Source organism: Rhinolophus ferrumequinum, chromosome 13, assembly GCF_004115265.2.
Source record: "Rhinolophus ferrumequinum isolate MPI-CBG mRhiFer1 chromosome 13, mRhiFer1_v1.p, whole genome shotgun sequence".
In the NCBI taxonomy this organism is placed as follows: Eukaryota; Metazoa; Chordata; class Mammalia; order Chiroptera; family Rhinolophidae; genus Rhinolophus; species Rhinolophus ferrumequinum.
This window is the reverse complement of record NC_046296.1, coordinates 24,567,151-24,583,385: the sequence shown is the minus strand read 5'-3', so window position 1 is coordinate 24,583,385 and position 16,235 is coordinate 24,567,151. Positions and strand designations below refer to the sequence as shown.

Sequence of the window (16,235 nt, the reverse complement as noted above, 5' to 3'; positions counted from 1 at the left end):
CCAGGATCCAAGCCCTGGCTGTCTGAATCTAGTCCCACTCTTTGATTTTTGTAATCAGTGCACATTAATCATTTGGGCTTGTCCAGCATCCTTCCGGCTTCAGGTTGGTTTGGTTGACTCTCTGTTTCTGTCTGTTTAGCCTTCTGTGATGTCAGCTGCATTTTAAGCCAGCCAACAACCCCAGAGCCATATGCTTTCCTGCCCATGTCCAGGAAAATAGATAAAGGAGTTTTTCCCCAGCATTCCAGGTCAACACCTGGTTGTGGAATGAACTGTTTATGAACCGTGATCACGGGAATGGGATGGGCCAAATGGCTTAAGGTGGGGTCCTCCCTAGGGCTAAATAATGAGTAGAAAAGCAATGGATCCTTGGAAATCTGGGTTCAGTTAGGAAGGGGGATGTGAGGAATGGCTGCTGCTAGGCATCATGTGACTATTTGGCCACTCCTTCTTCAAACTTTCAGTTTTGAGCAAGCCATGCAAGAATGAAAGGGACAGATGGAAGGAACATTGAAGAGGTGGTGTGTTGGCCCAAACTCTTTCCTGGGACTCCCTTGCTGGACATCCTGCTTTCTGACCTCCTGTAAGCCTGGTTCTCCAGTCTTCTGTCTAATCTAGAAACAATCCTCTCATCCCTGCTACTTATTCTTTTAATAAATTCTCCTTTGCCTCCGTTCACCAGATAAAGTTGTACTGCTTTTCACTCAGCGTCATGACGGATACATGTTGGATCTCTGAGGAGACCCAATGAGTTCCACCCTGCTTTCCACCTGGGTCCAGAATAATCAGAGATATGGGCAAGAGTACACATTGAGGCCTGGGTGTCTTCGTTATTGCTGATAAAGGAAAAGCTAGAGATGTAATTTAGTGTGAGAGCCACATGGGGCTGCAAACTGAACCCCAGAATTAGAATGACGTAGCCAACCAGGCACAGATGGCATTGGATTTGTTAAGACTCCTAGCCCAGAGAGCAGTGGAGACTATGCTCAATAAAACCAGACCACTCGCAGGAGTAAGAAGAGAGGAACAAGCCAAGTAGACCTGGGTTATTCTTCCCAGGCTTACCAACCACGTAAGTCACTTCTCACCTAAGATAGAATGAGTTAAAGGGGATGGAGAGAGACAAAGATAGTTTATTGATAATCTCTCCTCAAGGAGACCTGCGGTAGGGAAGAGGTAACAAGAAGATGCTTCGCATAGATGTAGCATCTGCCAGTTACTCCTACCTACCTATTTACCCGTCCGTCCATCCATCCATCCATCCATCCATCCATCCATCCATCCATCCATCCATCCATCCAGCCATGCAGTCAGCCAGCCATCCATTCATCCATTCATCTCTCTCTCTCTCTCTCTCTCTCATCTATCTTACAAAAATGGACTCATACTGTATCTTGCTTGTACGTCGTTTTCTCATCTAACAACATGTTATGACTATTACTCTATATCAATAAATACAACATTACCATATTTCTCCGAGTAGCGACATAGTATTTCATTTTTTAATCATAATTTATTAATTTCCTATTTTTGAATATTTAGATAGTTTCCCCTTTTTCACCATTGTAGATGCCATCCGTATCTTTGCCCACATTACTGATGATTTCCTTAGAATATATTCATAGGAGTGAGATTATTAGTGTTAGAAGTGATTATTGAGTCAAAGGAGTGCATATCTTAAGGTTTTTAATGTACTTCCCAAATTTCTTTGTAGAAACATGCTAAATTATATTTTATCAGTATTATGTGAGAAAGTCTCTGCCCATTTTTAAAGACTTACCTGATGGGAAGCTTAATTTCTTAATTTGCACTTTCTGATGAACAAAGTTGAATACTACGTATATATTTATATATTTTTCTTCTTTTGTCTCTTTTGCTTACTGTTTCTGGTGGTACCTTTTTTTAATCGAGTAAACTGGTCTTTGTATCTTAAAGACACCAATCCTATTGCTTGTTAAATATGTTGCACATATTTTCCCCATTTGTGGTGTATATTTTAATATCTTTAAACTACAAAATTAAAAAATCTTGTATATGATCAGGTCTATCAATTTTATCCTTCAAGGTCTATAGTTTTTAAAAAAGGATATTAGTTTTCTACGAAGCTCTAAGTGTGGGGCAATATGCTTTTTCTAAATATGTTGTACCTATGCTCACCAAATAATTTTTCTTCCGGAGCTTTTACAAACATTTTTATTTACCTTTGGCTGTGTGAAAGGATCCTTGAAATCCATAAGTTAGCACTGACTATAAAAGCACTGTGTTTGTACACTTCTCCCTCTCGGTTATCTATATTCCTGATTTAAAGTTGATCATCCACTGAGGATGTGATAAGGAGTTTAAATGTTAATTCTCCAATGAGGTATTAACTCAAGCATCCAGCACTCAGGAAGTTTGTAAATTAATTTGTTCAACTACACAAAGCAATAGATTCCATGATCCCTGCTCAGAGGAGAATTATGTGGCCAGATCCCAAGCTGAGAAATTGCCAGGGCTATCATGAAGCTATTTTCTCCCTTTCCAAACAATTATCAGCATGAACCACACAAGAGGTCAATGAGAACCAGGCAGGGGAAAGAGGGGGCTAATGGTTTCAGAGAGCTGTTGCTGTTAACTCCTGTGCTCCTGTACATAAGTTACTCCGTTGTCACCGAGGCCTTCACACTGGGTCCTACGAAATCTCCTTGGAATTCTGTCAACTGTCCTTCAGTTTTTATTATGTCTACAGGTTTCAGAGGTGGTTAGTGTATCCAGATTATCCTATAGGATGTCTCTGCCCGACTCATTAAGTCCCAGAGATGCCACCCGACGTAAGTCCTGGTGTACGTGAAGTCCTGAAGTTTCCTAAGGCAGGGGGTGTGGTTTCCAAAGAGGCCAGGAATGCTATTTTTCTTTTGGGGGGTCTCCAAATAGTGAGCTCAGAAAGCTACTGTGGGTGGTCTACCTTTATATAAACCTTGTTTGCAAGCTTCCTTGAAGGAAGTTCACATTTATTTGTATATTTATTTTTAAGGGAGTTGTGCTATTTCCAGGTCTTGATATAATGCACTTTACAGCTTACATAAAAGGCCGCTCTGTGGAACTCTCAGTCTTGGTTCAGGGAAATCTGGGCTTTTTCTCGTAATTGCTTAATAAAAAGCACAGCTCTACTGATAAGTGAATCAGAGCCACAGAACTGAGGACAGGAAAGAGGTCTTCAGGGGTATCTTGGGCAGCCCTGGGGGCAGGAGTGGGGCAGATACCCATAAGAACCTGAGGCCTCAAGTCCAGGTAGAGGCTAGAGTAGGACCTGGGACTTGGGGCGGGGATGACACATATTATCTATAATGGTGCGTGCACATTGTGTGTGTGTGTGTGTGTGTGTGTGTGTGTGTGTTTTGGGTGAATATTAGGTTGGTGGATGTGTAGAGTATTCAGTATATTTGGCTCCCATTACTGTTGTAATAAATGACTACAAGTGACTTAAAACAACACATATTTATTGTTTTACATTTACGGAGGTCAGAAGTTTTAAAATCAAGGTGTTGGCAGTGCTGTGTTCCTCCTGGAGCCTCTAGGTGAGGATCTGTGTCCTTGCCTTTTCAAGCTTCTAGTACAGGGGTGTCCAAACTTTTTTCAATGTTTTTCACCAAGGGCCATATGCGGTAAAATACACAAACAGCCGGGCCACTCACTCGAGGTGAAGTACGTATTGCCTCACCTGGTTTATTTAAGTAAACTAAATATACTTTTGGAATTTGCTGTGGGCCAATTAAAAATGGATTGCGGACTGCAGTTGGCCCGCGGGCCGCAGTTTGGTCATCCCTGTTCTAGAGGCTGCCTGCATTCATTGACTTGTAGCCCCTTCTATTTTCAAAGCTGGCAGAGTAGCATTTCAAATCTCTCCGACCTCGGCTTCCATTGTCACATCTTCTCTGACTCTGATCCTCTTGTTTCCCTCTCATAAAGATCCTTGTGACTCCTATGGGCCCACCGGGTTAATCTCTAGAGCCTACCTTAATCACCTGACTCCCATAGAGGAGGGAATCAGTGGTTGGAGCTGGGTGTTGCTGCATGAGTGAGTCCTGTGGGGTGAGGTGGGTTGGAATCACATCGTAGAGGGCCTCGAACAGGGAGAATCAGATGGTTATTGGCAAAGGAGTAATCCAATCCTAGCTGCCCTTCAGGAGGATTGTCCTAGGATAGAGGAGGGTGGGTTTGAATGGGAGAGAACAAATCCAGGGCACCCACTAGGGGCTGCTGCAACATTCCTTATCTGGAGAGTATTAAGGGTTAGGACCAGGACAGTGGCAATGAGAATGAAAAGGAAGGAACAGCCTTGTTCTTATTCATCCCCCAAAAATAAATTGCTTTCATTCCTCACTGCCAAATAGAACCACTGGACCATCTTATATCAGTTTTGATTGTTGAAGGTCTAGGAGATGTTTAACATGCTGTTAAGTGGCTTTTGTGAAGAATGGTGTTAATTTTGCAAATATTGACGCCGTCCCAATGTCGACTGATATGAGAGCTCCAGTGTGCACCCCATTCCTCTTCTCTCCTCTTCCTTTCCTCTTAGACCTACGAACTTAATGTAATTTATGTTAGGAACAGGAATGGTCAGGACGTGTCTCCCATTCATTGATAGCAGATAACTCATGAGAGGTGAGTTATGTTGACTTGCGTCTTTTACAATTTATCATAACATCTGAAGTTCCTTGCTGCCTATTTGACAGAGGATGTTTGACCCCGAAGATACTTGTGTGTGAGAAGTGTCATTTGCTTTCTATAGATTCCAAAGCAGATTAGAATGGAAACAAAGGAGATGGCCTGAATGACCTTGTAATTAGAAGGTAATGCATTGAGCATGCAGAACAGGTTCTAAAACTTACGGCAACAACAATAGATGGTATAGGGGTCTTGACAGATGGCTAAAATGTAGCAGCCTAGCACACCTGGAACTCCACGTAGACTCTCTACTGCAGAACTCCAAGTTGCTGGGCTGAGTTTAAAAATAGGATTCTAGTCATTGGACTGGAGAAAGTAAGGCAAGACCCCCATCCTAGAGAGAATTTATTTTACCAAGAGAGGGTTCAGGAAGAATGAACAAGATACAGACTAGGAGCTGAGGTCCAAGGTCAGAGCTACAATAGAAGTGCTGGTGAGTGAGGCCACCATGTTGGCCTCTTGAGTTTCTTGTATTTGCAGTTAGGCTTAGACTGGGGAATTGAGGCAGGGCTGGCCCAGCGGTTGGGGGATCAAGAGCTCCAATGGTGAGGAAGAGGCTGGGAACTAGGCAGATGAGGATTCTCATAATGTTGCTGGAAACCTAGATGTCAATCTCAAACTGAATCAAGAATCAGAACAACCGGGAAGATTTTGTTTTGTTAAAACACAGATTGCAGGGCCCCACTCCCAGAGTTTTTGATTCAATAGGGCTGGATTGGGGTCCAAATATTTGCATTTCTGACATGTTCCCAGGTAATGTTGATGCTGTTGGTCCCGGTCGCACACTTTGACTACAGTGTTTCTCTCTATTTACTGTATATTTGAATCACCTGGGAAGTTTTTCTTTTTTATTTATTTTTATTTTTTCAATGTTAATATTTTTATTTATTTTATTCTAGCCATTTACCAATCTACCTATCTATTTACCCATTTATGAAGAATTAGGGAAAATATGCTCTATATGAATGGATTCTGTTTTTTTTTTTTACTCAAATTATTTACATTTACCCATATCATATATATTTATAGAAACTATGATTTTTATGGCAGCATTTCCATTGTAAAGATATAGCATTATTTTACTATAGCCATAGAGTTAGAAAGATAGTTTTTACTGTTATATTGTTAAAGGAATGATGTTTTGATCATCCTTGAATATAAATCTTTACAAGAATCTTTAATGACTTTCTTAAGATAAAGTGAAATTTATCTTATTTTCTTGGTATCATGTTTCTTTTCACCATTTTTCCTTTATTGAGTGGCATATATACTTCTTATTTATAAGATCTTAGTATGTAAGATTATTCAACATTCTGTCATATATGTTGTAAATATATTTGTTATTTTGCCTTTTAATTTGCGTGCTATTTTAAATTATTGAATTGCCTGGGAACTCTTTAAAACTATGGTTGCCTCTATCTGATCTTCACAAATTCTGATTTAACTGGTTTATGGTCTCCTGGTGATTCCAGACTTCAAAACAACTGCTTGAGACTTTGATAGACTCTGACCACTGTGTTTTTAAACAAATTTATTCTAAAATTTACATATAGTAAAATTTATTTTTTCTTGGTATTCAGTTCAATGAGTTTTGATAAATTATGAGTTATATAACCATCATCACAATTAAGATATGGTCCCATTAACCCTTAAATTTTGTCATGCTATGTCTTTGAAGTCAACTCCTCTCCTACCCTTAACTCCTAGCAACCACAGATCTTTCTTTGACCCTACAGTTTTACCTTTTCCAGGATGTCTAAATCTAAATGCAAGTACACGGTATGTTGCCTTTTGAGTCTGGCTTCTTCCACTTAACATAATGCATTTGAGAATCATTAATAGTTTGTTCCTTTTCATTGTTGAGTAGTAGTATACTGTATCGATGTACCACAGTTTATTTGAAGATACCCCACTAAAGGATATTTGGGTTGTTTATAGTTTTTGGCGATTATGAATAAAGCTTCTGTAAACATTCATGTACAGATTTTTGTACATTGTAGATTTTTGTACAAGGGTTCATTTCTCTGGGACAGATACCTAGGAATGGGATTGCTAAGTCATATAGTGAATATACTTAATTTTATAAGTAACTGCCAAACTGCTTTCCAAAGTGGCTGTACCATTTTTGCATTCCTGCCAGGAATGTATGAAATGTGCTTTCTCCAGTCCAATGTATGGTAGTTGTTCATACCGTATCCTTGCTAGTATTTGGTTATAGCCATTTTAGGGTAGAGGAAAACATTCCAATAGGCGTGTAGTATCTCATTGTGGTTTTAATTTGCATGTCTCTAATGAATGATGATGTTGAACACATTTTCATGTGCTGTTTGCTATCCAAGTATCTTCTTTGATCTCCTTCTCCTTTTTATTCTAACAGTTTTTGCCTAATATATTTTGATGCTCTGTTGTTAGATACGTACCCATTTAGAATTGTTATGTCTTCTTAGAGAGTTTGTCCTTATCATTCATTATGTGAATCTTGTGTCTCTTTATCTGTAGTAAATAGCCTTGTTTTGAAGTCTACTTTTTTTCTGATATAATATAGCCACTCTAGCTTTTAGAAAAATTAACATTTGCATGGTTTATCTTTTTCCATCATTTTAACTTTAACCCAACTATATAATTACATTTAAATAAGTTTTTTCTCTGTTTGTGTTTTGTTTCTTTTTTTATAGCATGCAGTTCGGTCTTTAAAAATCCCAATCTGACAATCTTTATCTTTTAATTGGCATGTGTAAACCATTTGTATTTTATATGGTTGTTTTAAGGTTCATCATTTTCTTATTTGTTTTGTCTGTCTCTTTTGTTTTTGTTCCTTTTATCCTTCCACCTTAATATTATAGTTGTCATATGTATTATATCTACATACATTGAAAACTACCAGATAATGTTATATTTTTTGCAGTCAACAATTATAATTATTTTAATGAATATAAGAGGAAAAGTTAGTCTCTTATATTTACTGAGATATTTACCATGTCTGTTGCTTTTCTTTAATTTGTGTAGTTCTAAGATTGCTCTGATATAGCTTCTCTTCAGGTTTTCATGATTCTGATGACAGTTCTTTTCTTTCAGCACTTTAAAGATGTTGTCCACTGTTTTCTGGGGAGAAATCTGCAGTCATTTGTTCCTTACATGTAATCTGTTGATTTTCCTCTGGTTGCTTTCAAGACGTTTTCTTTGTTTTAGTTTTTTCCAGCAGTTTGATTATGATGTATTGGTTATTTTTTTTTTTGAGTTTATTAAGTTTGGGGTTCATCTGAGCTTCTTGAATTTGTAAATTGGTGTTTCACCAAATTTGAAAAATTTCAGTCATTATTTGTTCAACTATATTTTTTCTGCATCAATCTTTTTCTCCTTTTCTTTGGGAACTCTGTGGTAGTGAATGTTAGACTTTTTGATATTGTCCTGCAGGTCCTAGAGACTTTGTTCTTCTTCTTCTTCTTTTTTTTTTTTTTTTGGAACTTGTTTTTTCTCTGTTCTCAGAATGGATAATTTCTATTGATCTAAAAGTTTCTGACTCTTTCCTATGTCATCTCCATTCTGCTATTAAGGCCATCCAGTGAATTTGTTACTTCATATATTTTTTCAGATCTCAAATTTCTGCTTGGTTCTTTTTATTAAACATTTTTGTTTCTCCGCTGGCAATATCTATCTTTTTTTTTTTTCATTTCAATAGTATTTTTATCTTTACAGGATGGTTATGGATCATGGTTGTTGTAGTTGCTTTAAAGTCATTATCTGATAATTCCACCATCTGAGTCATCTTGTGGTTGGCATCTGTTGATTGCCTTGTCCTTAAGAATTGGTCAGATTTTTCTGCTTTTATCATATTGAGCAATTTTGGATTGTACCCTGGATATTTTCAATATTGTATTGCACGATTCTGAGTCCTATTGAAATCCTCTGGAGAATGTTGATTATGTTTGTTTGTTTTAGCAGGCAGTCAATCCCATTAGGTTCAGACTGGGAGTTCTTGCCCACATTCTGTGGGCTGTGAACCCAATATCAGTTCAGTTTTCAACACTTTTGTTATGCTGTTTGGGTCTTCCTTGCATATGTACCACTTAGGGATTAGTCTGGGGTTTGGCCAGGCCTCAAAGCCTTTGGTATGCTTCTTTGGGTCTGTTCCACACACATGCAGTTCAGACTTGTATTGCTTCAGACATAAAATTAGGGGATCCATTGCTCCAACTCTCTGTTCACTGTGATTGACCCCACATTCTTCAGCTTCGAGGACCTCTTCGTCCCCTTCTGGTTCTTCTGATCAGAAAGATGGGTTTCTCTCAGAGATAATCTTTGCCCCCATCCTCTCATGCAGTTCTGCACAACTGGGGCTGCCCTCAGGTTCAAAGTAGTGAGAGAAAAAGGAGAAAAGGATTCCCTCTACACTCTTTTGACCACTGGGATTTCTTTTCCTCTGTTCAGAGAGACAGGTTTCCTCTTGGGGTTTTAGGTATTTGCAGTACAGCTCAAAAACGGGTTGGCCTTAGGTCAGGCCTAGAAGGCGGAAAAAAGGGTTGTTTCTCCCACATTCTCAGGCCCACAGGGGTCTTTTTTCCTTAGTCCTCTGGCCAGAAAATGAAGGTTTCCCTTGGAGTTTTGCTATTCCTGCTTACTTCACAGTTCTACAACCCGCACTCTAGTCTGTCAGAGCAGGAAGATAAAGAAGGAACAACCCCATTCCCTTGAAACTCATTGCTGTACCTCGTGTTCTTCAAGTTTTCACTTCCCTCTCTGACCTGCCTACTTTTCTTTTTTACTTTTCAGATCCTTCAGGTAGTTGCTCTTTTGTGTTTTATGCAGGATTTTACATTGTAATTAGTGGGAGAGATAATTCACGATGTATTTATTCCATCTTGAATGGTACTGCAAGTCACCACACTTTTTTTAATACGATGATCTGTGCAGTCTTTTTTTTCTTCCCCTGTTTAATCAAGTAGAAAGGGACTTCTCTTTCAATGCTGATGGATATTTTATTTTTTCCCAGTTTTATTGAGATTTAATTCACATATAATATTACGTAAGTTTAAGGTGTACAATGTGATCATTTGATACACATATTTTGTGAAATGTTTACCCATCAGGGTTAGTTAGCACCTCCATCAACTCACATAGTTTCCATTTTGTTTTTGTGGTGAGAACCTTTAAAATCTACTCTCTCAGCAACTTTCAAGTATATCATACAATATTGCTAACTATGATCACCATACGATACATTAGATCCTCAGAACTTATTCATCTCATGAGTGGAAATTTGTTCCCTTTGATTGACAGCTCCCATTTTCTCCAACCCCCAGCTCATGGCAACCACCATTCTAATCTCTGTATCTATCAGTTTGACTTTTTTAGAGTCCATGTATAAGTGGAATTCATACAGTATTTATCTTTCTGTCTAACTTACTTCACTTAGCATAATGCCCTCAAAGTTTATCCATGTTGTTGCAAATGGCAAAATTTCCTCCTTTCTCATGGCTAAATAATATTCCGGTATATATATACCACATCTTCTTTATTCATTCATTTGCACACAGATGCTTAAGTTTTTACATCTTGGCAAATGTGAATAAGGCTGCAATGAACACGGGAGTGCAGATAGCTCTCTAAGATCCTGATTTCATTTCTTTTGGACACATACCTAGAAGTAGAACTACTGTATTAGAGGGTAGTTTTATTATTTACTTTTTGAGGACTCTCCTTACTGTTTTCCATAGTGGCTGCACCAATTTACATTCCTACCAACATGCACAAGGGTTCTCTTTCCTCCACATCCTCTCCAACACGTATTCCTTGTTTTTTTTGATGATAGCCATTGTAATAGGTGTGTGATAATATCTCATTGTGGTTTTGATCTGTACTTCCCTGATAACTAATGTTGAGCATCTTTTCATGTACCTGTTGGCCATCTGTATGTATTTTTTGAAAAAATATTTATTCAGATCCTCTGCGGTTTTTTAAATTGCATTGTTTGTGTTTTTGCTATTGAGTTGTATGAGTTCCTTATATATTTTGAATATTAAGTTCTTATCAGATATATGATATGCAAATATTTTCTTTTTTGAATGGAAGGCAGTCATTGCTTTAATTCTGGCCAGGATCTGGCACACCGGGTGCCCACCTGCTCCACCGGTAATCACTGCCTGCTCTGTCAACATAATCGTTTACAAAAATAAATATGAAAAAGGCAGCAACTCTTTAGTGATCGTGGAATTAATCTGACAGTAATTAAGTGTGCTTAAACATCCGGCATATCTCCTATATTGCACCAAAGAATTTGGAAGCACTTGGTTTGGTCTCAGAGGGAAAACGGAAGGAGGGGAAGGGCCCAACGCCTGTGAAGAAGGCCACCACAGCAAATGGTGGTGCTCAAGCAGGAGCACCACCAGGAATGAATTTTTGTTCACCGAGAACATGGCAAGGGGCTTGGTGGTGACCACCAGGTACTGGCCTCGGGTGCTGAACTGGCATGAGTCCGTGGCTGGTATCTTAGTTTTGCCTGAGCTCTCTGTTGTTGGCTTGCGGGAAGCGGTACCACCTGTGGCTGCAGACTGGACCTGTTCCTGCGTCTGGGGCATGCCTAGCCCCGTGGGGCCCTGAGGAGATGGAAAGGGGCTTGGCAGTGTTGTGGGGGATGTGGCCCCCACCCCAAGCGTTGGGCTTTTGTAAGGCACAGGAGCTGGCACTGTGGTGGCAGCTGGCTCCTCAGCTTGTGTCTTGGTGGTGGTCACCACTGTTGTGGACATGGAAGCCACGGAGGGAGAGATAGGCTCTGGGATTGTGTTCACCAGGCAGGGTGTGGGCCTACTTGCCGGGTCTGCCACAGGCCTGGCCGTGGACGCCTGGATAGTGGGGCCTTATGTGGACATGTTAAGTATTTGGGGACTTGTAGGGGGCGTGGGGCTGGCTGTGGAGTGGCCAGATGTGTGCTTGGAAGGGCTCTGTGCGCCCGTGGGGCTGCTTGCATTTGCTGTGGTGGCAGCATCTGTTTGAGCGCTCGTGGCCAGCGTCGTCAGAGGTGCTTCTCTTGCCAATGTGCTACCGCTGGGCACCTATATGCTGGGTGAGCTCAGAGCAGCCGTGGAGGACAGAGCAGGCTGTGCGACGTCGGGGTGGGTGGTATAGGCACCCTGGAGGCAATGTGGCCAGGGGGACCTGCCGCATTTGCTGAAGGGCCCAGGTCTGTCCTGTGTGTTCTTCCTGGTGTGACTGCACGAGAGCTGGGGTTGGCTACTGGAGTCCCTTTGGCTAATGTGACAGGAGAGGGTGTAGCCGTTGTCATTTTTTCAGATGTCTTATTAGAGATGCTTTAGTTGTTTCTCTGAATGCACTTTTGTTGACTAAATTATCCTGTGTCTGGTTGAGGACTAAGTACCTCGGATCCTGAAATACTACCCAGCTTTCAGATAAGGGCAAGGAGAAAATGCAAACGAGTACAAAGGCTGTCCACATCTTGCTAGTGAGTCCGGAACAAGGCTGGGAGGTCCCCAAGGTTCCCAGTCGGCTGCTCTCAGGTTGCAAATGATGCCCTGCTGCTTGCTCGGGGGATCGGAGGCAGCAGCTCAGGTGTGCTCTCAGGCTGGGCCATCTTCCTCCTCAGAGAGCTGTGGGCTTGGTAATGTGTGCTGATCAGGTGAAGTCTGGCTTTGCAGGAGGCAGAACAGCTGCGAGGAGCATTCCCAGAGCCAAATGCTTTGTGGTACATGTGGCAGATGCTCCCTCCGGTAACAGACCTATCTAGACACAACAGGCCTTTGAAGGGCGGGAATTGCCCTCTATCCGGTGTGGGGTGGTCAGCAATAGAGCAGTGCAGCCCAGTGCCGAGGGCAGCCACCCCAGGTGGCGCTGCCCGCGCTGCCCCAGATTTGCAAATATTTTCTTAAATTCTATAGGTAGCCTTTTCATTCTGTAGATTGCTTTAGTATGCAGAAGCTTTTTAGTTTGATGTAGTCACACTTAGTTATTTTTAGTTTTGTTGCTTGTACTTTTAGTGTCACGTCCAAACAATTGTGGCCAAAACTAATGTCAAGGAGATTTTCTCTATGTTTTCTTCCAGGAGTTTTATAGTTTTAGGTCTTATGTTAAGTTTTTAATCCATTTCGAGTTAAGTTTTGTGAATAGTGTAAGATAGGGGTCCGCTTTCATTCTTTTGCATGTGATTATCCAGTTTTCCCCACACCATTTGTTGAAGAGACTATCGTTTCCCTACTGAGCATTCTTGACTCCCTTGTCAGATATTAGTTGACCATATCTGTGAGGGTTTATTTCTAGGCTTTTGATTTTGTTTCATTGGTCTATGTGGCTGTTTTTATGCCAGACCATACTGGTTTTTATATATATTTTTTTATTTCTATAGCTTTGTAATACAGTTTGAAATCAGGAAGTGTGATGCCTCCAGTTCTGTTCTTCTTTCTCAGGATTGCTTTGGCTATTCAGGGTCTTTTTTGTTCCATATGAATTTTAGGATTGTTTTTTCTATTTCTGAAAAATGCCATTGGAATTTTGATAGGAATTGCATTGACCATACAGGAGGCTTTGGGTAGTATGGACATTTTAACAATATTAATTATTCCTGTCCATGAACACAGGATATTTTTTCATTTTTTTGTGTCTTTAATTTCTTTCATCAAAATTTATAGTTTTCAGTGTACAGATCTTTCACCTCTTTGGTTAAATTAGAATATTATTGTTTTCGATGCTATTGGGAACAGTATTTTTTTAAAAATTCTTTTTCAAGTATTTTGTTGTTAGTGTATAGAAATGCAACTGATTTCTGTATAATGGTTTTTTATCTTGCAACTTTACTAAAGTCATTGATTAGTTCTAATGGTTGTTTGGGTGGCGTCTTTAAGGATTTTCTCTCTATAAGATCATATTATCTACAAACAAAGACAGTTTTGCATCTTTCTTTCCAATTTGGATGCCTTTTATTTCTTTTTCTTGCCTAATAGCTCTAGCAGTACAGGACTTCCAGTATTACGTTGAATAGGAGTGGTGAGAGTGGACATTCTTGTCTGGTTCTTGATCTTAGAGAAAAAGCTTTCAACCTTTGACAATTGAGTATGATATTAGCTGTGGACTTGTCATATATGGCCTTTATCATGTTGAGGTACATTCCTTTTGTACCCATTTTGTTGAGAGTTTTTATGATGAATGTATGCTGTATTTTGTCAAATTCTTTTTCTGCATCTATTGAGATGATCATATGATTTTTTTCATTCATTCTATTAACATGGTGTATTACACTTATTGATTTGTGTATGTTGAACCATCTTTGTATCCCAGGGATAAATCTCACTTGATTGTAGTGTATAATCCACTTACTGTGCTGTTGAATTCAGTTTGCTAATGTTTTGTTCAGAGTAGTTGCATCTATACTCATCAGGGATATTGGGTTGTAGTTTTCTTTTGTTGTAGTGTCCTTATCTGGCTTTGGCATCAGGGTAATGCTGGCCTCATAAAACGCACTTGGGAATATTCCCTCCTCTTCAATTTTTTGGAAGAGTTTGAGAAGGATTGGCATAAAATCTTTAAATGTTTGCTAAAATTCACCAGAGTAACCCTCTGGCCCTGGGATTTTCTTTGTTGGGAGATATTTGGATCTGATTCAATTGCCTAACTCATTATTGATCTGTTCATATTTTCTATTTCTTCATGATTCAGTCTTGGTAGGTCATATGGTTTAGGAATTTATCCATTTTTTTTCTCTAGGTTATCCAATTTGTTGGTGTATAATTGTTTATAGTAGTGTCAATAATTGTTTATAGTTTGTATTTTTGTGGTATCAATTGGTAATGTCTCCTCTTTCATTTCTGCTTTTATTTATTTTAATCTTTCTTTTTTCCTTAGTCTAGCTAAAGGTTTTTCAATTTATTTATCTTTAAACAAAAACAGCTCTTAGTTTCGTTGATCTTTTCTATTGTTTTTCTTGTCTCTATTTCACTTATTTTTGCTCTGATCTGCATTTCCTTCCTTCTGCTAATTTTGGGCTTAGTTTTTCTTTTTCTAGTTCCTTGAGGTGTAAAGTCAGGTTATATGAAATCTTTTTCTTTCTTTTTAACATAGGCATTTATCATTATAAATTTCCCTCTCAGAACTGCTTTTGATGCTTGCCATGAATTTTGGTATGTCATGTTTCCATTTTCAGTTTTTCCAACTTAAAAAAAATTTTTTTTTCTTTTGACCTATTGGTTATTTAGGACTGTGTTGTTTAATTTCCATATATATGTGAATTTTCCAATTTTATTAGTAATTTGTAGTTTTATGCCATCTGGTCAGAAAAAATCCTTGGTATAATTTCAGTCTTCCAAAATTTGCTAAGATTTGTTTTGTGATCTATCAATATGGTCTATCCTGGAGAATGTTTATGTGTACTTGAGAAGAATATATATTCCACTGATGTTGGATGGAATGTTCTGTATATGTCCGTAAGGTCCATTTGGTCTAAAGTATAGTTCAAATCCAATGTTTCCTCACTGCCTAGTTGATCTATCGATTATTGAAAATTGGGTATTGAAGTCCCTTACTATTATTTTATTATTGTCTATTTCTCCCTTCAGATCCGTTAGTATTTGCTGAATATATTTAGGTATTCTGATGTTGGGTGCATAAATATTTACGATTGTTATATCTTTTTGATGAATTGACCCCTTTATCATTATATAATGAATTTCTTTGTCTCTTGTTATAGTTTTTGGTTTAAGGCTTATTTTGTATAAGTATAGCAATCCTGCTCTTTTTTTGGTTTTCACTTGTATAGAATATCTTTTTCTGTCCCTTCACTTTGAGTCTATGTGTGTACTTAAAGCTGAAGTGAGTCTCTTATAGGCAGCATATAGTTGGGTCTTCTTTTTTTATCCAGTGATGGCTATATATATATATATATATATATATATATATATACTTTTTTTTTCAGTGAAGACTATTTTAATTTACCTTATATATTCTGGCTCTTCCAGTATTTCCCCCACTTCTCTCTCTCTACAACTTCCTTTATTGAGAAAGCTTTCAGTCCTCTTGGGACTGGCCAGTAAATTTTGTGTCACACCCAATTCTCTGCTGTTTTCTTCCACAGAGTCTTTGTCTCAAAGCTGGACATAGATCCTAGATCTTCTTCCTCTTGGGGTAAATTTCATGACTTTCTAAGGAAGCCATTATCAGCACGTGTATGTGTATTTGTGTGTGTGTGTGTGTGTGTGTGTAGTGACTTGATTTCAATGTCTAGAATTCTAATAATAAATCTTCAAATCATCTATGTCTAAGAGGCCTTTATATAAACAATATACCCCTCTAATTCCTGAGGTAGTCATGCAAGAATGGCTTGAATATGACCTTGTGATATATTGTTATATGGATTGCATTATGTAGAGTTTTATCTTTCATTTTCCCACTCGCATTGCTTATAAACAGTTCTTTTTTGGCCTGGTGTGCTTACTTCTGTTTATGTGGACTCTAATCTTCCCAGAAGATGTGGAATTTTTATTACACTGTTTTAGAATCCATGTTGGTGAGGGTGCTTTGAGTATATCTCA

The 16,235-nt window shown here is 38.9% G+C and overlaps 1 pseudogene; it reads right to left on the bottom strand.

Annotated features, from left to right (window-relative positions):
* Positions 1–10,868: 10,868 nt before the first annotated feature.
* Positions 10,869–12,156, bottom strand: LOC117033353 (uncharacterized protein C11orf24-like; annotated as a pseudogene).
* Positions 12,157–16,235: the final 4,079 nt, after the last annotated feature.